Source organism: Oryctolagus cuniculus, chromosome 9, assembly GCF_051225735.1.
Source record: "Oryctolagus cuniculus isolate XC-2025 breed Fujian yellow rabbit chromosome 9, ASM5122573v1, whole genome shotgun sequence".
Classification (NCBI taxonomy): domain Eukaryota; kingdom Metazoa; phylum Chordata; class Mammalia; order Lagomorpha; family Leporidae; genus Oryctolagus; species Oryctolagus cuniculus.
In genome coordinates, this window is record NC_142875.1 from 137272815 (window position 1) to 137293820 (window position 21006).

General features: G+C 53.3%; 1 long non-coding RNA gene across 5 annotated transcripts in view; it reads left to right on the top strand.

Annotated features, from left to right (window-relative positions):
• Positions 1-21006, top strand: part of LOC138843915 (uncharacterized) — a 169461-nt gene that overhangs the window by 104336 nt on the left and 44119 nt on the right. For all 5 annotated transcript variants that reach the window (XR_016213711.1, XR_016213712.1, XR_016213708.1 and 2 more), the window contains one exon: positions 18882-19101. This is a non-coding gene — a long non-coding RNA (uncharacterized LOC138843915). The remainder of the gene's footprint in view (positions 1-18881; positions 19102-21006) is intronic.

Sequence of the window (21006 nt, forward strand, 5' to 3'; positions counted from 1 at the left end):
GTGATGTTGAACAACTTTTCATGTACTTGTTGGTCATTTGCATATCTTTTTTGGAGAAATGTGTGTTCAGATCTTTTGCCCCTTTGGAGCTTGATTTTTATCTTTTCATGGTTCAGTTGTTGGAGTTTCTTACATTCTTGATACTAAGCCCTTATCGGATACATGAATTGAAAATGTTTCTCCCTCTCTCTAGATTGTCCTTCTGCCGGTTCACTCCCTAGATGGCTGCAATGGCCAGAGCTGAGCCAATCTGAAGCCAGGAGCAGGAGCTTCTTCTAGGTCTCCTACACACTTGGGCCGTCTTCTACGCTTTCCCAGGCCATGGCAGAGAGCTGGATCAGAAGTGGAGGAGCCAGGTCTCAAACCGGCGCGTTATGGGATGCCGACACTGAATGTGGCAGCTTTACCCGCTGCGCCACAGCACTGGCCCCTAGATGGTCCTTTTGTTTTCCTGATGACAACCTGTGATGTGCAGAATTATTTTTATGAAGTCTAACTCACCTGTTTTACTTTGCTGTGCGTGCTTTTGGTATCAAATGTGAAAAATCCATGACCAAATCTGAAGTAATGAGGATTGAACACTATGTTTTATTTTTAGTGGCTTCAGAGTTTTCATTCGTAAATTTAGGTCATTGACCCATGCTGAGTTTGTGTGTGAGGTGAGCCAGGGCCCAGCTTCATTCCTTTGCGTGTGGATACAAGTGTCCCCGCAGCGGTTGTTAGAGACCCATCTTCTCTGTGGAGTGGTCTCAGCCCCTGCAGTTAGAGACCCATCTTCTCTGCGGAGTGGTCTTGGCCCTCACAGAGCTGCTGGCGTGTGCTCTTGGGCTCCCAGCTCGGCCCCTTATTCTGTGTGACTTCCCTGTGCTGTCAGCACACTCTCAGCCGCTGTGGCCTTGTTCTGAGTTTTGACACCAAGCAGCGTGTGTCCTCTGGCTCGGATTTTCCTGTTCTGATTTTGTTGTGGCTGTTCAGGGCCCCTAGCAATTCCATGTGAGTGAGAGTGTGGAGCCTTCATCACTGCCACAAGTGTTACTGGAATTTTGGTACAGGTCGCATCTAATATGTAGATGGCTCTGGGGAGGATTGCCGTTCTAACAAGATTAATTCTTCTGCCCCATGGGATGGAATGTCTCCACTTATCAAGGCCTCTTTCAGCAGCGTTTTGTAGCTTTCCATCTGCAAGTCTTTCACCGCCTCACTTAGTAGATTTATTCTCAGGTAGCTTTTTGCTTTGGATGCCATTGTAAGTGGAATTGTTTTTTTAATTTCCTATTGGCTTAATCATTGCTAGTGTAGACACAAACCGGTTTTATGTGCTCATCTTGCTTGTACCCTGTGTCTGATGAATTGAGAGGCTCTAGAGTTTTTGTGTGTGGGTCTTCAGGACTCTCTCATACAGAGAAACAGCCACCTATGAATAGAAATATTTCTGTTCCTTCCTTTCTGGTTTGGTTGCTTTTTATATTTTCCTTGCCTAATTGTTGCGGTAAGGACCGTGTCGAATAGCAGTGGTGGTGCGAGGAGCCTTGGCTTGTCTCTCGCGCATCATGGGGGCCGGCTTTCCCTCGGCCACTGTGAAGTCTCCTATCTGTTGGTGCTTCACACTTGCTGGCTTGCATCCGGTAGAGGGAGTGCCGCTCTGTTTCTCGTTTGCTGGGTGTTTTATCGTGAAGGGGTTTGACTTGTGTTGGACGCTTTGTCTGTGTCTGACGAGCTCGGCGTGTGCTTCCTGCTCTTGCTCGACTCCTGCTGTGTACGTGCATGCCCTTCCGTGTGCTGTGCCGCCCCTGTGTTCCTCAGCTGGCTCTCGTTTGACCCTGGTGTGTACTCCACACGCCGCTGAGTTCAGTTTGCTGGTATTTTCTTGAGGACTTGGCGTCTCTTCATAAGGTGTCAGTCGGTAGCTTTGTTTCCTTTGTAGTGTCTTTATGTAGCTTCAGTATCAGGGTGATGCTGATCCCATGGACTGTGCTAGGAAGTATTTTTTCTGGTTTTTGAGTTTTGAGAGGACTAATTTTTTTTTTAAGATTTATTTATTTATTTGAAAGAGTTACATAGAAAGAGGAGAGGCAGAGAGAGAGAGAGAGGTCTTCCCTCTTCTGGTTCACTCCCCAGTTGGCCACAATGGCCAGAGCTGCACCGATCCAAAGCCAGGAGCCAGGAGCTTCTTCCGGGTCTCCCATGCGGGTGCAGGGGCCCAAGGACTTGGGCCATTGAGAGGACTAGTTTTAATTATTCCTTAAATGCTTGGCAGAATCCATCCACGAAGAATCCATCCATAAAGCTTTTTGGTATCAGAGTCTATTTTGTTGGAATTTTTTTTTCTACATTTCCTTAACATATTTTAGAAATCAAATAAAATTTAGATGTGTTTATAGCATTGAGAGGCAGTATGATGTTTTAAAATATGTACATTGTAGACTGTCGATACTGAGCTGATATGTGCATTACCACACATCATTTGTGTGTATGTGAGGAAGAACTCTTAGAATCTGTTCCCTTACTAATGTGCTGTACCGTAGGCCCCTGGGAACTTACGCCATCTGCTTAGTTGAAACTTTGCTTTGACCAAGAGCTTCCCACCCCTGCCCCCAGCCCCTGGTAACCGTAATTCTACTCTCTAATTCTGTGAATTTGACTTTTTAGATCTGTCTGTGAGCGAGCTCATGTGGTATTGTTCTTTGTCTGGCTTTTTTTACGCACTGTCCTCCAGGTCCATGTATGTTTTGAGAAATGACAGGGTTTCCTTATTTCTGAGGCCAAATACATGGTTATGAACTGCATTTTCTGTATCATCTGTCGGTGGACACTTGGGTTGGTTTTTGGGTCTTGGCTCCCGATGTACAGAATTGGGAGTGCAGATGTCTCTTCACTGAGTTCACACTGATTTCCGCTGGATGTGTACTCCACAGGGGGCTTGCTGAGCATTTCTTCTATTTTTAACTTTTCCCCTGTTTATTTTTTACATAAATATTAACTGATAGATAAAAAATTCATATATATTTCTCAGTACCAAATGATGTTCAGTTTATGAATACATTGTATAATGCTCAAGTTAGGGTTAAGCGTATGTTTCTGCTTGCAGAGTTGTCATTTCTCTCTGGTAAAAATGTTAAATCCTTTCTTGCGGCTGAGAAAATCAGATTCAGTACATTGCCCACAGTCAGTCTGCTGTGCAGTGGACTTCTCACTGCAGACTTGCACTTCATGCCCGCTCACCAGCCTGCCCCAGCGCTCCTCCCCTACTCTCCCAGCCCTGGTAACTGCTGTTCCGTGCTCAGTTTCTGCAAGAGAGCTTCTTCAGATTCCACATGGGAGTGAAGTCACGTGGGGCTCGTCTTTCTGTCTGGTATTCATTTAACACAACCACCTCCAGTTCCGTCCACATTGTCACAGACAGAACTTCGTCCTTTTAATGGCTGAATAACATTCCACTATTCCTCAGCTCACTGGTGCTGGAAACCTAGGTTGTTGTGAATAGTGCGGCAGTTAATGTGGGTATCTGGATGTCTCCGTGACAGACTGATTGCATTTCCTTGGGTACACACCTAGTACTGGGACTGCTGGTGCACTTGGTGGCTCTATTTTTAATTTTCTCAGGAACCTCCATACTGTTTCTCACAGTGTATGAGTCTATGTTCCTTTCAGCCATATTCAAGGTTCCCTTTTCCCTCATCCATACCGATGCGGGTTGTCTTTGATAATCGCTCTTCTAACAAATGTGGGGTAACCTCTCACTGAGGTTTTAATTTGCAGAAACCTTTTCATACACATTGGTCGTTGGTGAGTCTTCCTTTGAGAAATGTCTGCTCAGGTCTTTGGCCGATTTTTTAACTGGCTATATCTGTCCTGTTGGTGTTTGAGTTCCTTATATATTTTGGATATTGACTGTATCAGATAGTTTACCAACATTTTCTCTCATCCTGTAGGTTGTCTTTTTCCTTGGCTAATTGTTTCCTTTGCTGTTTAGGAGATTTTTGTTTTGTTTTGTTTTGTTTTTTGACAGGCAGAGTGGACAGTGAGACAGAGAGACAGAGAGAAAGGTCTTCCTTTGCCGTTGGTTCACCCTCCAGTGGCCGCCGCGGCTGGCGCGTTGCAGCCGGCACACCGTGCTGATCTGATGGCAGGAGCCAGGATCCAGGTACTTATCCTGGTCTCCCATGGGGTGCAGGGCCCAAGCACTTGGGCCATCCTCCACTGCACTCCCTGGCCACAGCAGAGAGCTGGCCTGGAAGAGGGGCAACCAGGACAGAATCCGGCGCCCGGACCGGGACTAGAACCCAGTGTGCTGGCGCTGCAAGGCAGAGGATTAGCCTAGTGAGCCGCGGCGCCGGCCCAGGAGATGTTTTTTAAAGATTTATTTATTTATTTGAGAGGCAGAGTTACAGACAGAAAGGAGAAACAGAGTGGGGCAGGAAGAGGCCTTCCATCCACTAGTTCGCTCCCCAAATGGCCGCAATGGCCAGAGCTGGGAAAGCTGAAGGCAAGAGCCAGGAGCTTCTTCAGGCTCTCCTACGTGGGTGGCAGGGGCCCAAGCACTTGGCCGTCCTCCATTTCTTCACCAGGTGCAAGTAGAGCAGCCAGGACTGAATCCGGTGCCCATATAGGATGCTGATGCCACAGATGGAGGCCTCACCTACTGTGCCACAGCACCAACTCCAGAAGATTTCTTTTTTACATAGTTTGATGTTATCCTATTTTATTTTTGCCCTTATAGCCAGTGTTTTTGGGAGCAAATCGAAAACTCATTACCCACACAGATGTGATGACTTTTCCTGAGGGAGGTTTTGATTTCTTTCTTTCTTTTCTTTTCTTTCTTTCTTTTTTTTTTTTTTACAGGCAGAGTGGACAGTGAGAGAGAGAGACAGAGAGAAAGGTCTTCCTTTGCCGTTGGTTCACCCTCCAATGGCCGTCGCGGCTGGCGCACCGTGCTGATCTGATGGCAGGAGCCAGGTGCTTCTCCTGGTCTGCCACGCGGGTGCAGGGCCCAAGCACTTGGGCCATCCTCCACTGCACTCCCGGACCACAGCAGAGAGCTGGCCTGGAAGAGGGGCAACCGGGACAGAATCCGGCGCCCTGACCAGGACTAGAACCCGGTGTGCTGGCGCCGCAAGGCGGAGGATTAGCCTAGTGAGCTGCGGCGCCAGCCGGTTTTGATTTCTAATTTAATCTCTTTACCTCTAATAGGTCTGTTGAGATGCTTTTATTTCTTTTTGAGTCAGCTCAGGTAATTTATATTTTCTAGGATTTGGTCCATTTCATCTAGATTATCTGATTTTTTGATGTGAAATTACCTACAGGATTCACTTACAGTCTTTTCAATTTCTTCAGTAGACATGCCCCCAATTTATTTTCTGATCTTAATTGTTTGCATATTTTTCTCTTTTTAAAAGATTTATTTATTTATTTGAAAGAGTTACACAGAGAGAGGAGAGGCAGAGAGAGAGGTTTTCCATCCGATGGTTCACTCCCCATTTGCGGCAATGGCTGGAGCTGCGCCAATCTGAAGCCAGGAGCCAGGAGCTTCCGGGTCTCCCATGCGGTTGCAGGGGCCCAAGGACTTGGGCCTTCTGCTGCTGCTTTCCCTGGCCATAGCAGGGAGCTGGATCAGAAGTGGAGCAGCCGGGTCTTGAACTGTGCACCTATGGGATGCCGGTGCTTCAGGTCAGGGTGTTAACCTGCTGTGCCACAGTGCTGGCCCCTTTTCTTCTTTCCTTAATCTGTCCAGCTAAAAGCTTGTTGCTTTTGTTGATCTTATTTAATGAGTAAACTATTGGTTTTGTTGATTTTCTGTTGTTGTTCTATTCTGTTTTTAAAGAATCTTTGCTCTAATTTTTATTGTTTTCTTCCTCTGATAGCTTTGGGATGAGTTTGCTCTTCTGCTTCGTTAAGATGTAAATCTAGGCTGTTAATCTGTGATCGTTCTTTTATAAAATCGCTCACTGCTATACATTTTCTAATCACCGCTCAGCATCTCACACATCTCGGTAGGTTGTATTTTCTTCATCATCTGAGAGTGTAAATTTCCTCATGACTTCTGTGGTGCACTGGTTATGTAAGAGCATGCTGTTTAATTTCCATCTGTTTACGTATGCTTTAGTTTTCTTAATGACTTCCGTCATTCTGTTGTGGTCAGAGAACATTCTTCTTATGATGTCAGTATTTTAAAATTGTATGTGGTTCTGGCCGGCGCCGCGGCTCACTAGGCTAATCCTCTGCCTTGTGGCACCGGCACACCAGGTTCTAGTCCCGGTCGGGGTGCTGGATTCTGTCCCGGTTGCCCCTCTTCCAGCTTCTGTCAACAGCATATAGCTTAATTCTTTTTAGATCTATTTGACCAATCCTAATCTTTTAATTGGTGAATTTAATCTGTTACAGTGATTGCTTATAATGAAGCATTATTTTTGCTTGTTTTCTGTGTGCCATGCTGTTCTTGTTTCTAAACTCCTCCATTAGTGTCCTTTTCTGTGTTTGTTTTTTCTAGTGTACCATTTTGATTTTTTCCCTCTCTGCATGCTTTTATTTAGTTATTTTGTTACTGGTTACCATGGGGATACAGTTGACATCTCCAATTCATAGCAATCCAGTGTGAATTGGTACCCACTCAGGTCCGGCAGCAGATGGGAACTCTGCTCCTATCCTGCCCTACTCTGTCTTCCTCCTTATCTTACTGTGGTCATAAGTTACATATATAATTTGTCCTCGGTAATATAGATTTACAGCTATTTTAAATGCGCTTTTGTTTTAGATAGTACAAAAAGCAGAGGAATAGTTACAAACCAAAAATGTAAAATAGTAACTTTTATATTTACCTGCAGAATTATCTTTTAATGCTGATATTTATTTCTCTGCATGGCTTCAAGATACTGTCTAGTGTGCTTTCATTTCAGCCTGAAAAGCTCCCTTTTTTTGGGGAAATTTTGTAAGAAAATTTAACAAAAGAAAAACTAAAGCAGCTCTCTGTTTGGAAAAAGAACGAGGTAATGGCTGCAGCCTTGGAAGGATGAAATGGACGGGGTCTGCTGGCAGCTGCTGTCTTCTCCTTCCCCTCACCGACGCTGTCTAGAAACAGGGAACCGTGCACTCTAAAGTCTTTGAGTTGCCAGTTTCAGAGCTCTCAGTACAGCTCCCTCTGCAGTAACCAGCACTATTGGACCCATTTAGATGTGTTCTTCCTCCTGTAGCTGTGTCTCACTATCAGAGGTGTCACAGGGATCCTGTTGATTCTCTTCTGTTGCATGTAGATAGCCAACGTAAGCCGTCCAAGGCTGCAGGGGCCAGGGCCAAAGCCGATTCTGATTGGTTAGCTTTAGTGAGGGGCTCTGGGTGCACAGCTCAAGACCAGGGGCTTGTGCACGCCTCTGAGCCCTGGTTCACAAGTCGTCCGCTTCGGGAAGTTCCTTGTCATGTGCAGGGGCCTCGGCTGACGACTGAAGATGTGTTCCCTGTCACGGGTCCCCTCTCTATCACCTGGGGCTCTCCTTTAGTGGTTTGATGGAGAAGATCCAGTGACAGCTTGCTTAGATTTGGTTTATCTGGAATCTTAGTTTCACCTTTATTTTTGAAGGGTAGTTTTGCCAGGTTTAGAATTCTTAGTTGAGCGTTTCAAATAAGTGATGGCACTGCCTTCTCGCCTCTGATTTCTGCTGAGAGACCAGCTGCCAGTCATCTTGAGGATTGCTTGCACATGGCCAGCCTCCGCCTCTTGCTGCTGTCTTTTGTCTCCTGACAGTCTCAGTCAGTGTGCCCCGGTGTGGACCTGTGTGCTTTCAGACGGCTTGGACTTGGGTAAGCTTCTTGAAAGCGTGGGTTCATGTTCTCCATCAGTTTTGGAAAGTTTTCTGCCATTCGTTTCCTCAGTTACTCTCTCTGCCGTCTCCTCTCATCTCTCTGAGACTCTGCAACATGTTAGTCTTGTGGGTGGTCCCACAGGTCCCTTACCTTGTCTCCCCTCCTCTCCCTGCCCCTCCCCTCCCCTGTCCTCTCCCCTTACCTGCCCTCTCCTCTCCCCTCCCCCCTCTCCCCTCTTCTCCTCTTCTCTCTCCCCTCCCCTCCCCTATCCCCTACCCCTCCCCTCCCCTTCCTTCTTCTCTCCCCTCCCCCTCCCCTCCCCTTCCTTCTTCTCTCCCCTACCTCTCCCCTCTCCTCCCCTCCCCTCCCCTCTCCTCCCCTCCCCTCCCTTCCCCTCTCCTCCCCACTCCTCCTCTCCTCCCCACTCCTCCTCTCCTCCCCAATCCTCCTCTCCTCCCTTCCCCTCTCTTTTCCTCTCCACCCCTCTCCTCTCCCCTACCCCTCCCCTCCCCTCCCCTTCCTTCTTCTCTCCCCTACCCCTCTCCTCCCCTCTCCTCCCCTCCCCTCCCCTCCCCTCTCCCCTACCCCTCTCCTCCCCTCTCCTCTCCTCCCCTCTCCTCTACCCCTCCCCTCTCCTCTCCTCTCCCCTACCCCTCCTCTCCCCTCCCCTCCCTTCCCCTCCTCCCCTCCCCTCCCCCCTACCCCTCTCCTCCCCTCTCCTCTCCCCTACCCCTCCTCTCCCCTCCCCTCCCTTCCCCTCCTCCCCTCCTCCCCCCTACTCCTCCCCTCTCTTCCCCTCTCCCCTATCCCTCCTCTCCCCTTTCCTCCCTTCCCCTCCCCTCCCCTCCTATCTCCCCTTCCCTCCTCTCCCCTCCCCTCTCCCCTCCCTTCCTCTCCTCTCTTCTCTCACCCCTCCCCTCTCCCCTCCCCTCCCCTCTCCTCCCCTCTCTCCTACCCATCTCCTCTCCCTATCCCTCTCCTCTCCTCTCCCCTACCCCTCTCCTCTCCTCTCCTCTCCCCTACCCCTACCCCTCTCCTCCCCTCCCCTCCTATCTCCCCTTCCCTTCTCTCCCCTCCCCTCCTCTCTCCCCTCCCCACCCCTCTCCTCTCCCCTTCTCTCCCCTACCCCTCTCCTCCCCTCCTATCTCCCCTAATTTCCTAATTATTTATATGCTTTGTTTTTTGCTTTTATCCAGAACTAGATTTTGACTGTAACATGGTACATCTTCCAACCACATTCTCCTCTTTCCCCCGGGATTGGAGTTATTGCCCACTGAGAGTGGCCACTGTCACTTGTTGATAGACGTTTCCAACCTATTTTTTTTCTTTTTTTTTTTAAGATTTTATTTTATTTTACTTTAAAGTTACAGTTAAAAAGAGAAGAGAGGCAGAGAGAGAGAGAGAAGGAGAGGCAGAGAGAGAGAGAGAGAGAGAGAGAGAGAGAGAGAGGTCTTCCATCTGCTGGTTCACTCCCCAGATGGCCACAATGGCCGGAGCAATGTTGATCTGAAGGCAGGAGCCAGGAGCTTCTTCCAGGTCTCCCAAGCTGGTCTCTCAAGCACTTGGGCCATCTTCTACTGCTTTCCCAGGCCATAGCAAAGAGCTGGATGGGAAGTGGAGCAGCCGGGACTAGAACTGGCACCCATATGGGATGCTGGCACTGCAGGCAGCGGCTTTACCTGCTACACCACAGCGCCGGCCCCTCCAGTCTATTTTTTTTCAAAAACTATTCCTTATCGTGTGTAGTCACTGAATTCTGTCACATTGTTTCTGGGGCGAGCAAGTATCCTGACAGAAAATTCCTTGAATGTATACACTTGGTAAGGAGAGAAAAATACCCAGTGTTCTTCCTCTTTAAACTCTTCTGGCAGGAAGAGAATAGGGAAGCCTGAGGCCAGGAGCTGGCGGCTGTTGTGCACAGCACCGAGTCCCTCAGCTTCTCTGGCTTCTTTCTCTCCTCGTTGCTGTGGTTACACTGGGCCCCAGTGTCCCCGAGTGCTTGAACGGGGCTCCCAGCAGCTCGCCTCGCCGTGGGGGACGTCCTGCTGCCTGAAGCCCCGTCCTCGGTCCTCTGCTGGCTTCTGCACTGACTGCTGAGGGCTCACTGAGGGAAGGAGCTTGGCCGGCACTGATGCTCCGGGAGTCACGCCAGTGTCCCCGAGTGCTTGAACGGGGCTCCCAGCAGCTCGCCTCGCCGTGGGGGACGTCCTGCTGCCTGAAGCCCCGTCCTCGGTCCTCTGCTGGCTTCTGCACTGACTGCTGAGGGCTCACTGAGGGAAGGAGCTTGGCCGGCACTGATGCTCCGGGAGTCACGGCGGCGTGCTCTCAGCAAGGCGGCGGCAGCGTCAGCGGTGAGAGTCTCCGAGTGGACGCAGACGGAAACGGAGCTGCTGCCAGCGGATGAGGCTGCCCAGGGCTCCTGTCCCGCGTGCTCGCTTCCTCGTCCCCACCCTGTGCCCCGCGAGGGTTCTTGTCTCTCCCAAGGATGTTGCTGACACTGATGGCCTCCCCAGGGGCTCTTCCTGTGCTCGGCAGGCGGCAGGCGGTCGGGCAGTGAATGTGAGAAGCAGCCTGTTGGGCAGGAGACAGGAGCCTGGGTGCAGCTGCCTATGGCCAGGGTGCTGAGCGCACAGGCTGTGGCCATCCCAGCCTCCTCCTGGGCTACCAGTGTGCTGAGGGTGGCGCTTGAGAAGCTCTGAGCGGTACACTGGCTGCTACAAATGTTTGAGAGCTAAGCATTATCTGAGATAAACAAAAAACAATCTCACCTCAAAGAAAAGTAACACATGGAGCTTGTAGACCTGGCCAAGAGGTGATTTCGGACCCAGGCGTAGATTTGTCTGAGTGGACTCCTTGGTGAGGCTGGGCAGTGTAGGAGACAGCAAGCACCCTGAGCAGCGTCAGCAGGCCGGGTCCTGGCCTGCCCATGTGGTGGACGGCAATCCATACCCTGCTCTGTGGCGACCCCAGACACACACTGACTCAGTCCCTCTGCCTCTCAGAGTGCCAGGCCCCAAGATGCCCCAGATGCTTTCGTTGATCCTCGGTTGCACTGTTCATTGACGTGATCTTCGTTCTTCAGCCCTTGAACTTGTGACATCAGTGAAGCTGGTGTTGCTGGTCAGGAGGGGAGGGTGGTTGCCAGAGCGAGCCTCGGGGGTTCTTTGCCTCAGCTTAGTGTAGAAATCAAAAGCTGGGAAACAGTTTGCAAAGAGGCAGAAACTTATATTCAATCAGCAAGCGACAGGGAAAGCGTCTGGTCTGGGAGGAGCCCAGGAGGAGTGCCCGAGTGGACACTGGCTCCGAGGAAGTGTCCCGTCTGGTGTGGGAGGAGCCCGGGAGGAGTGCCCGAGTGGACACTGGCTCCGAGGAGTGTCCCGTGTGGTCTGGGAGGAGCCCGGGAGGAGTGCCCGAGTGGACACTGGCTCTGAGGAAGTGTCCCGTGTGGTCTGGGAGGAGCCCAGGAGGAGTGCCCGAGTGGACACTGGCTCTGAGGAAGTGTCCCAGGTTTTTAAGACATTACTGTTTTTTTCATTGGGTCATACTGTTGGGGGTGCCCATTGGATGGGGGTTTCACATACGTATGTTGATTGGCTTGGGGCTAAAGGAGGTAGTTGGGGGGGTCTCCTGGAGATCGTCCGTCTCCTTAGGGGCTCAGACCCCCTCCTCTGCTAGCTCTGAGTGGAAGGTGGCAGCCACCCCGAAGGTGTGATTTAAGGCCGCAAGGTCACACATGCGGCACAAGAAGCTGTCAGTGGGGAGATGTCACTTGGCCTGGAGACAGGCTTTCCAGCCACAGCCGACAGCTTGCTTATGAAGGACATTCTACCCATGTCTGCAGGGGCCCACAGACTCCCAGCCCCACTGGCCGGCCTCAGCTGGTCCAGGCTGTGACAGAGAGAATAAACCCTTGTAAATGTTTTTCTGTTTTATCGAAATCCCTGCAGATTATCCTCATTGTTAAGTGATTCACTGATTACCCAGAATTGGCTGTTGTGTGTTAAAAGCCGGTCTCAGCCTTCTGGGATGTGACATTTTCTGCTGGGGTCTGCCTGTGGGTGGTTCCTGCTCACCCAGCAGAGGCTTGGTGGACGGGGTGGGGTGGCCTGAAGAGGGGCCTGCTTCCAGCGCTTCCTCCTCTGCAGCCTCTGGAGAGGCAGAGGCTGCCCGGGGCAGTTCCGGCTCCGCCGGACGGCTGTGGTATTGCACGGCCCTGGGGCGGGGAGGGCTTGGTCCCTGCAGAACTGCTGCTTTTCCTGCTTGTTGTGGGGAGCTGTCCTGCTCAGCATGTTGAGAAGTTTTGGTTAGAGGAGAAGTGTGTTTTCGATTAGAGAGGCTGTGCACATTACACCCCTCACCTGTGCGTGGGTGTGCGGCACTCAGGGCCGCTTCGGAGGTGGGTAGAAGCGCCCTGTGAAGGCTCACTGAGGGAAGGAGCTTGGCTGGCGCTGATGCTCCGGGAGTAAGCAGCTGCTCCCAGCGTCTGCACCCCTGGCTCTGGGTTAGGGCCCTTGACCTTCTGGTCACCTCCCTGCTGGCGGGCCCAGCTCCATGGCAGAGGGCCCCGGGGCTCCCCACAGATCCAGTTTGTCTGTGCCACTCTCCCTGGTTCCTCCCAGCTTCACGCTGTGCGCAGTGCTCCTCTGTCTAGAGACGGGAGCATTCCTCAGTGCCCCGCCTGTGGGCACTGTTCTCCCTGGCGGTTGCCAGCATCGGGGGCTGCAGTGCAGACAGCTGCTGAGAAGACACACTGTGGCGTGGAGAGCTTTGGTTCCGTGTGCAATGGGTGCACCCCGTTTCTAGCCTTTGCCCAGTGCCGGCCATCAGGACTGGCTGAGCACAGTCACGTTGTTCCTGCCCATGCCTGCTGTACAAGGGTGGTTGGGATGAGTGTAGGACGTCATGGAGCCACCTTGAGGACTGTCCTGAAACACAGGGGCAGTGCTGCCGGCCCCTGCCATGACAGAGGTGATGGACCCGTGGCCACACTCTCCTGTCCCTGTTCGTGAGGGCGCCCTGTGCACTGCAGGCCACATGGGGACTTGGCTACACACCCTGCCAGTGACCTCGGCATGTCGTGTGACCTTGCCCAGCCCGGCTTCCTGGTCTGAGATTGGGATGGTTGCAGCGGGGACTCCCCATCCTGAGTCTCATCCCCTGCTCCCCACCTCCCCACCTACGGCCGAGGCCCTGCCCTGCAGCTGCAGGTCACAGGGACCTGGCAGTGCCTGTGGTGGCATCGGGTATCTAGCGTGGGGATATGGGTGTTGTACCTGCAGTGGCCACTGCCTAGGGCAGCAGAGGCTGCTCCCCAGGGGGGCTCAGTGGTAAATCCTGGGATGCCCCTGGGATGGCTCTGTGCGCTCCCCGTGGTCCTGTGAGCTGGCAGCACCTTCTGGAACGCCCCAGGGGCTCTGCCTGTTACTCTGCACCTGCTCAGAGAGGGCAGTATCCAGCAAGACTGCGGAGAGCACACATGTGTGGCAGCACCCAGTAGGGCGCAGGTGCCCCGCAGCGTGGAGAGCTGACTGCACACATGATCCTGAAGCGCAGTCCGGGGCGCTACAGAGCTGCCCTGGCGGAGCCCAGGTACCCCCCCCCCCAATCAAGGCCACAGGGGACCCAGAGTGAAGTGCAGCGCTGAGCTGGACCCAGGCTTTGAGGCTCTGGCGCCTCGGGAATGGAGTGGGGACAAATCCCTCCGGGCGGCTCCGCCAGGCCTGGGGTCAGCACTGTGCTGGGGGAGGAGGCCCTTCCCAGAGGGCAGCGGGCCGGGTCCCTGCGGGCTCTGGAGGACGAGAGCAGCCACGGCTGTGCAGGATGAGGTGAGGCTGTTTCTAAAGACAGCTGCGGTGAGCTGGGGACACTGACTCTGGGCGTCCTTGTCTTCGTGAGGTCATCACCACGGGAAACAACAGCATAGAAACCACGAGGCCACCGTGGAAAACGAGCATTCGGGTTGCCCCCAGGGATGTTTCGCGGCTGCTCAGGTTTTGTCCTAGAGCCCTGGGGAGTCACCCTCTCTCCCCATCAGCAGAAAGCGTCTTTGTGTCGTTCTGTGGCCTCCCAAGTGCAAACTCCAGCTGGCCTCTGATGCCAACAGCATTGAGACAGCTTACAACACAGAGGGGAGGACACAGGCTTGGTTTACAAGGCTGCCCGTGTCCTTGGGCACGCCGAGTTACGGAACAAAGCTAAGTAACCCCTCGGCTAAAATCTGTCAGCTGAGAAACAACAAGTGTGGAGCCACACTGGGAGCAGCCTCCTCGCCGGGTGCCAGCCCAGCAGCACGGAGACTTGTGCCCACGGGGCCAGCGCTGCGCCGTCTAGGCGGGCCGTGGGCGAGCCGGCAGTCATTCTGAGGCACGCTGGCCGTGGGGACGCTGTGAGCTGGTCTCGGCCGGCAGGACGCTCGGCGCCTGGCCTCCGTGGAGCTGTGGTGCTGCAGTGGGCTAAGGAGGAAACCCCACACCCAGAACGCTGTTCTGTCAGAGGGAGGTTGTGTTCTTCTCGCTGGCCAGAGCAGCCCCGAGAGGAGAAACCTGAAACTAAGAACCTCTAGTCCTAGGGAGCGTGCCAAGAATCACACTTCCAGATTTTCCTTGGTTTTGTTTGCTTGTCTTAAGGAGGTCAGACAGATCCCCCCTTCTCTCCCCTCTCTCGCTCCATCCCCTGCTGCCTCCTCCATCTCCTGCTCCCCTCCTCTCTCCATCACTTTCTTCCTCCCTCTCTCTCTCCATCTCCGGCTCTCTCTCCCACTAGAGAGCTCTCCCTAGCTGGCCGCCTTGTGCCCTCACAGAAGACCCCACGGGCCTAGACCGGCTCTGCTTGGGTTTCCACGCGTGTTCTCTGGACCCTGCCTCCCCTATGAAGTGCTTTGTTCTGGGCTTCCCCTCTGCTGTTTCCAGCCATCTAAGGATATATGGAGTCAAGACTCAAAAACTTGAAGGTGTCAGCTCTTCCTAATTGACCTGTAGACTTGTGCATTCCTAAAGTGTCAGCAGTCTGCTTCAGTGAGCATTGGAAGGCTGATGCAAATGACTAAAGCAGAGCCCAGCTGGAGGCCCCTCCCCACCACTTCAAGATTCTGGGTAAAGCCATGGGTCAGCGGGACAGAAGGGGCCACAGGCTGACCCCACCCTGGGGTGTGCAGGTGGTGAGGGACAGCTAGGCGTGTGCATAGGAAGCCTGAAGCTTGACTCGTGCCTGAGACTGTGAACAAGATGGGTCACATACGCGAATGTAAGAACCTAAACAATAAAAAGTGTATGCAGAGACACCAGGAAACATCTGTATGTCCTTGACGTAGGCGGAGAGTCCTTGGATGGGCACAGAAATCACGAACCTTGAAAGAAAAAGTGATGTTATCAAAATTGAGAGCTCTGAAGAGATGCGCTTAGGTGCGTGCAAGGCCACGGACCGTGGGAGCAGCGTTTGCCATGCCCTGGGTGTGCTGTGAATTAACCCCCAGGTCAGCACCTGAAACAGCTGCGTGAATCATCTGGCCAGAGCCAGGAGGGCGCAGTGAAGCTTGGTCTGGTCTGTGGCCACCAGAGGCTCGGCTGCGGGAGGACTCGCTCCCAGGCCCACCTAGGTGGCACTTGGGAGAAGGCCCTCTCATGCCTGGACATGTGGGCCTCTCCATGGACTGTTTTCTGGGCTCAGCAGGGCAGCTGGTTCCTACTGGAGAGTGAGAGAGGGGCCTCAGGCACGGCTGCAGGATTTTAGGAGCTGCTCTGCAGTGACGTCACGCACCTCGGTGCCACACCACTGCGGGGGGCACATGTTCAGCTCCTGCCTGCACTCCAGGGGAGGTGGCTGAACTCCACAGCTCGGGGAGAGGAGTGCTCGAGTCGGAGCGTGTGTGGCGCCACAGCGAGCATCTTACATGGGACTTGTTTGCAGAATACAGGAACAGTGCCGTTCCATATCAGTGACAGAGAGTTGAGTCAAGGGAGGGCACGTGGAAGAAGGAACTCTAGTGTCCACTGAGCACACACACAGTGCTGCACGTCGCTGGTCGTCAGGGGAATGTCGACAAAAACCACTACCACAATGACTAAGACTGAAACACTGGAAGTGCTGACAGCCGTTGGCAAGAATGTGGAGCCATAGGGACCCAGTGTTGCCAGTGGGGGTGTGAAGGAGGACGATCCCTGTGGATGCCGTCGGCTTCTTAGGAAGTCGCACGCTCCTTGACAAGTCTAGCACCCCTCGGGGTATTTATCCAAGGCGAGTAAACCCAGGACCACGTATAGGCCTGTGCACACAGGGTCATAGCAGTGCTGTTCACCACAGCTGGGAGAGCTGCAAATAACTCAGCTGTGTCTCAGGCCACCGGGAGAAACAAACCATGGCACATCTGTGTGATGGACCCAAAGGGACAAGAGTAGACCCCAGGGTCGTCCGTGGGGGGAGTGCACTGAGTGAGTCGAGCTGTGTGGAGTTCCGGGGAATGGCGCCCCACCTGTAGTGACTGCTGCGGCTCAGGCAGAGGGCAGAGTGCAGTCAGCAGTCCTAGGGGCTGACAGACGATGTCTGGATCACCTATTTCTGTATCTGAAGTGGGTGACGTCTCCTGACTGTAAATTGTATCCCAATAAAGGTGACTCCAGTGCGATGGGTGATTGATGAATGTCACAGTGTGTGAGCGTGTCCAGTGTTTGCAAAAGCTGTGGCCTGGCGAAGCGCTTAAGTTAGCTGACGGTCAGCGATCTCGTCTGTGAAATGTGTGGATCTGGCAGCTGTGTGCAGAAGGAGTGGGCGGGCGGGCGGGCGGTCTGCCGTGGCGGGCCAGGCACTCTGGGCTCCTTCCAGCTGTTGCACAATCCTGAGTCCTGTTGCCGTGTGGACAAGAGCCCAGGCCTTGGCACCCAGCAGTGGACAAGAGCCCAGGCCTTGGCACCCAGCAGGCCTGGCTTCAGTGCTAGTACTGCTGTTTCCGGCGGCATCCCCTGGTCAGCAGCAAAGCCTTGGTGTCCTGAGAGGGAAAGCAAGGACAGGAGTCCTGCCTTGGGTGAGTGGACACAGAAACACTCAGCCCACAGAGGAGGCACCGAGAAGGTGTCGGGTAGAGACTCCTCCCCTCGGCCCAGCCCCGGGAGTCGTGACGCTTTCAAATCCAAAGTTGTGGGTCTTTGAAAACAGGCCGGTTTGAAGGGTGCTCAGAGATCGGCAGGGTCTTCATCTCTGGACTGCCGGGACAAAGTGAGCGAGACACATCTGGGAAGAAGGTGTGTGGGGAGGTTGAGTCTCTCCTCCATCAGTTGTAACTCAGAGCTTGGAGTCCCAGAGACACGAGTGCTTCTCTCCAGTGCACTGACCATGCCCCGTAGGCCAGGTCCCCTCACTGCACAACTGCCAAGCAGAACTCGGAACATGGCCGCTGCAGGACAGTTGAGGGCTGCAGTCCTCGGCCTCGAGAACAGTGACGGAAAGCGTGAGCCCACGCCCACCACTGGGCTCCAAGCAAACCCACGCGGTGGCCCACTGGTAGACGCTAGGCAGGCAGCCAGCTCAGCATTGCTGTGCTGGAAGTCACCAGCACCTCCAGCCCGTGTGTAATCCTATCCTCCCACTTGTCAGTCAAAACACCCCCTTTCCGGGATGTGTCTGCTTCATCCGGGAACTGGGGAAGACGCCAAGCGAGCATGGACTTGGAGCTCCACGTGGAATTCCCAGAGGTGCCAGGGAACTCCCAGGTGGCTTCATCCTCATGGAGCCCCCTACCACCACCTCCTAAGAGAGACCAACACTGGGAGGCACAAGTCCGTGGCTGCAGGAGGGATGGGGTGCTTCTCTCAGCTTCCCTACCCCACCCCTTTGTCCTGTTGGACAGGATCTTCTAGACCCACTGCCCACTCAGGACGGGTGTCTCGCTGTGGGCAACCTGTGCTCACGTGTGTGTGCACTTTCTCACCTTTTGGATAAAACTTCCCTTATCTGAGCCAGCACTAAGAAGAATGCCCATCTCTGTGCATGACAAGAGCCTGGGCTGAAAGATTTAGTACCCCGCCTCTCTGTCCATCTTGGCTTCCTGATAGTTTCAAGTTGTGTGTGTGTGTGTGTGTGTTTTCTTTTTTTTTTTTTTTTTTTTTGTGGCTTGGTGAACATAATCTATGCCTTTGTTCTAAAATGAGTATAAACTGTGTAAGGTTTGTGTTAGAAAAGCAAGCATTGTTTGCAGAGTGAAAACATAGGCAGAGAATGATTTAAAAAATAAAATAATTGTAGAAGTTGCAGAGTTATCCTCCTGCCTGATTGAAAGAGGGAGTCAGAAGTGCAGGGATTTGCTTGGAGGTGTGTGAATGTCTGCTTTTGTCCCTGTTTGTTGACTGCTTCGTTCAAGGATTGCAAATGCTAATTAGACCCTGTGTTTTCCTCTCATTCATCAGAGCTCACAGCCAGGAGTTTGTTTTTGCTAGTTGGTGCAATAGCTAATTTTCAGTTATATTAAGTCACATTTAAGTCACCTAAATAGGAGCAAATGTCCCTTAAAAACAAATACAGCTTTCACCAAATAATTCGAGTCAGGAAGTGGATACTGAATGCCTGCTCTGTCGTGAGCCCGTCCTCTCCACCCTGAACTTCTCTCAGTCATTTCTTCTGTAGGCTGCAGGCTCCCTGACCGTAGGGCTGTACCCCAGCGGCCACTGCGTCTGTGCTTGGGTCGCACGCGGGCGCTGGGCGGGAGCAGCAGTGGCCGGGGCTTGGCCGGGGCTTCCGTCCCCCACTGCAGGGGAGCATTTGCCCCACGGAGACAGGCAAGGTTGTTGGAGGGAAAGCAGGTGACAGGCGGTGGCAGCCTCTTGGTGAGCTTGTGGGCCTCAGGGAGATGCCCCTTGGGGCTCACTCTGCAGAGCTGTGACCCCTCTCAGGCTGGGGTCACGAGGAGCAGGTGAGGAGCTCTGGGTAGACATGGGAAGCCTGTTTCGTCTGGGACAGCTTGGGTGTGTGCTGTCGAGAAATGAGTGGACGCGATGACCCCTCAGGTGCTCCTGGGAGCCTGTAGCAGTGCAGGCCTGCCCCTCACCGTCTCGGCTGCACTGTGTGAGATTGAGATTCCTGTCAACCTGATGTTTCCACAGGGGCTGCCCTTCCACGCCTGGTCCTGCCTGCATTCCCTGCTGTCCTCCCTGTGTTCACGAGCGCGCTCCGTGCCAGCAGCTCTTCCAGGTGTTGGGAATCCCACAGCAGACAGACACAGTGGCCTGCTTTATGGAGCGGGCAGTCCGGTGGCAGGAAGAATAGGCAGGCGAGGTAAATGCTGAAAACATAAAGCAGAGGAGCCAGTGACGCACGCTGCAGGTGAGCAGGGGCGGCAGTGCCGGGTCTTAAGAGGGTGGCAGGAGTTGAACTCGCCGATGTAAGTTCTGGGAAGGCTCCCGTATTGGGTGGTGTGGAGTGCAGCCCTGAGGAGGGGTGGTGGTGAGCCGTGAGCGGCAGGCGTGTCCGCAGGGCGGTGTTTCAGGCCAGAGGCACGGCACGTGCGACCTCCCTGACGTGAGACACGTGGTCCCGTGTCTCCAGCCGCTCCTGTCGTCAGTGCACGTGCCTTAGGCCTCTGTCCCCTCTGCCAGCTTTGCTTTCCACACGGGCTCGTCCCCCCGTGCAGTCGTCGGTCTCTTCCCTCTCCAGATCCTGAAGCGTCGCGTGGTTTGTACCATGCTGTTGTGCTTAGGTTAGGCGTCATCTGGTTCAGGTGTGTGTTTGTGTGTCTCATGTACCCCGTGGAGGGCCGGGCAGAGTGTTTTGAAGGAAACAGCAGAGGGCAAGGGCTGGCACTGCAGGGGCCTAGAGTGTCACCGACGTTGAGTCACGTGGCACAGAATGACGTGTGTGCAGGACGGGGACCCACCATGACACAAGCACCCAACACTGCATTTCTCAGAACGAAGCCCAGGATTGGCGGCGTCTAACCATAATTAGTGCCTTCATGGGTTCCAGGAACACGTCCCGAGGTCCAGGATCGTCCCCTGGGCAGCTCTCGGTTCCATTATCATCTGGCAAGCCTTAAACCATGGCTTGAAACTGAATCCAGAGAATTTCACCCCAGAAGCAGTGTTCAGCTGGCAGTAATTTTCCAAAGCAACCTTTTGAATGAAAGCTGAAAGACTTTTGAATACGGAAAGTTTTATTATAGCAGGATGCCATTAGGGTGTGTTTCTCCAGTTTAAATAATGCCACTTCCTCTTCTGATATATTGGTATGCAGCTGTCTCTGTACACACAGATACACACGAGTGTGCACACACACTCATTTATGCTGTATGTTTTTGTGTGTGTGTGTATGGTCTCTTCAGTGATATATAGGGAATTAGTTTGGAACACCTAGATATGACTAGCATATTAGTATATGAAGGTAGGTGGCAATTAGACTAAGCCCAGCCCTTGGGCTGCACTGTTACTGCACTATCAAACCAGCTAAGTTGCCACGACAAAACCTTAGACGTGTTTCCAATGGTCCTGTTTTATTCTTAACAAAAGGGAAATTGAGGTTTCAGAAACAGCATCATTTTAGTCTGTTAACAGACAGGTGTTGATGGCTGAATTCTTCGCCTGGACTTTGGGTCTCTTCAGACTGGTGTGGGAAGGACAGGTAGGGCCATCCTGTGGGCTCAGCCCCCATCAGGGGAGCTGCTTCCCCAGCTGTGAGGGGCCAGCCGAGCTTTCGGGAGTCTGTGTGGAGAGCACTGAGCTGTGCTTGAGCAGCAGACATTTTCCATGGTGGTTTCTGGGTCATGCAGGGGACCCTGCACATGCCCGAGTTCTTAGAGCACCCATCACTCCCTCATCCTGGCTTCAGTCCCTCTCTAGACACCCTTAAACTGTGTCTCCAGGCCCTCCCTGCAGCGCAGGGCTCTCTGGTCTCCCACTGCCTCCATCTACTCCTTCACCAACATTTCTTTGCATCTCTGCTGTGCACTGGAGTGGCAGTCTCTGCTCCCAGAGATGCATAGGCTGCAGTGGCAGCATCCTATAGCAGCCACGGGGGTCGGGGCCAAGGGAAGCTCCCAGGCCTGGGTGGGGCTTCCTGGGGGTTGCAGGGTTGGCTGGTGAGGACGGTTGGGGGGGTGGCCACTTCCCCAGAAGTGCTGGGGGTGGCACTGGGTGAGAGCCATCTGTGCATGGTGTCCAAGGTTTTACCGTGCGAGACAGGGACAAGGTAAGGAGGGTAGTGACAAGATGTTGGCTTCTGAGTAATGACTCTCTC